This window comes from Giraffa tippelskirchi, chromosome 6 (genome assembly GCF_054371585.1).
Source record: "Giraffa tippelskirchi isolate mGirTip1 chromosome 6, T2T-mGirTip1v1.2.pri, whole genome shotgun sequence".
Lineage (NCBI taxonomy): Eukaryota > Metazoa > Chordata > Mammalia > Artiodactyla > Giraffidae > Giraffa > Giraffa tippelskirchi.
Genome location: NC_137280.1, coordinates 157,177,143 through 157,179,307, shown reverse-complemented (window position 1 = coordinate 157,179,307; position 2,165 = coordinate 157,177,143).

Here is a 2,165-nt window from a genome sequence, read left to right as displayed (position 1 = left end):
AACCAGATGGGCTGGGTTTGAAGTCGGAACCCACTGCTTTTAGACTGCATCACTTTAGAAAACTTAAACCTTTGTGCCTAGTTGGCATCATCCATTAAATGGGGAATAATAATTTTCTTGCCTTTAAAAGTTTTTGTCCAGATGAGATAATACTTGCAGCATGCTTAGAATAATGCCTAAAATATAGTAAGCAGAGATTACATATTAGCTGTCACTATTACTGGAGTTCCCTGGTGGCTTGCCTTCAATACCAATCTCAGGCCAAGCAGCATGCCAGAGACGAGGTCTGGGAAGACTGGTATTTGGGCTGCTTTCTCAGTCTAACTGAGAAATTTTGGGGGGCTCCTAAGTCACTGCAGATGGTGACTGCAGCCATGAAATTAAAAGACGCTTGCTCCTTGGAAGAAAAGTTATGACCAACCTAGACAGCATATTAAAAAGCAGAGACATTACTTTGCCAACAAAGGTCTGTCTAGTCAAGGCTATGGTTTTTCCAGTAGTCATGTATGGATGTGAGACTTGGACTATAAAGAAAGCTGAGTGCTGAAGAATTGATGCTTTTGAACTGTGGTGTTGCAGAAGACTCTGGAGAGTCCCTTGGACTGCAAGAAGATCCAATCAATCCATCCTAAAGGAAATCAATCCTGAATATTCATTGGAAGAACTGATGTTGAAGCTGGAACTCCAATATTTTGGCCACCTGATGCGAAGAACTGAGTCATTTGAAAAGACCCTGAAGCTGGGAAACATTGATGGTGGGAGGAAAAGGGGATGTGAAAGGATGAGATGTTTGGATGGCATCACCGACTCAATGGACATGAGTTTGAGTAAACTCTGGGAGTTGGTGATGGACAGGGAGGCCTCGCATGCTGCAGTCCATGGAGTCGTAAAGAGTATGATACGACTGAGCGACTGAACTGAACTGAGCTTAGTCTAACTGCCTTCAGTGCCACATCATCTCCATCATGATTTTTACAACAGGAACATTAAAAAAGTCAAAGTTTATTTTCCCTTCCTTCTTTTTTATTTTTGATGAGTTCCTAAAATCAGAGAAACAAAAGCTTTCCTCTATATTTGCCATCTATCAGTTAAGAGACCTAAGAAGGGAAAAGGATTTATTTATGTCAAGGATATTTGTGTGATATAGCTTCTTTTAGTGATGACAAACTTCTTAATGTTGGAATCCAGATATCTTGGTTTTTTCACAGTACCCAGAATAATTCTTTGTCCACAGTGTCAGATTAATATATACACATGTCAAACGATCAAATCATTGAAAGATTACAAGGATGGGAATAAAATGCAACAGGGAGCAAGGCTTGCAAAGCACGATTTGGTTAATTCAAAAAATGCATTGAGACAAATCGAAATTATCAGCAAGAGACAGTGAAACCATCTGGAAAAAAGGAACTGAGCGTCATTAGCCTAAAACAAGAAGGGTGCCTGGAGTGAGGAGAGAATAAAGCAAAAATAGTAGAGAAACAATAGAAAGAGACAAGGAAGATAAGCAGGTGGAAAACAGGTATGAGAGGCAGTCACAGAGGTTTATAGGAAAATAAAAACAGTGGTTTGAAACAACTGGGTTTTTGGCAACCAGAAAACAGATGATAACAGGTATGACAACCATGAAGCTGCAATGAATGTCTGTTCACAGACTATTTGTGATTCACTGATGCAGCTATTTGACAAGAGATTTGATGAACTCCTAGAGAGAAAATTGAGGATATTGTGCATATAAGACTTTTTTATGGTTCCTCATGATTATTTACTTTTTTCTAATAACAAAAAACTATTCTAAACTATGGCAATAATCTCCCTTCAAATTTTTGTGCAAATTGTTTTATTCTATATAAAAAGCACATCAGATCAGAAATGTGTGGAAGGGAGGCTTCTGAGCATTCAGTTTTATAGCCCTGAAGCTAATTTCACTTCTATGCCAAGTAGATGTTGGAAATTTTCCGTTGACTATTACACAAATTTCAAAAAGCCAAACCATTGAGTCAGAGGATACTTTATGGCCCATTAACAATACATTGACTTCTCAGAACTGTAAACACGGCCTTATGGATCTTAATGTAATTGTTTAGGATGAGTGTGTTGGCAAGAAGCATTAGAGTCTGTTAACACAGTCTGGAAAGCAACGTGTTTTAAGCAAATCTGCAAAA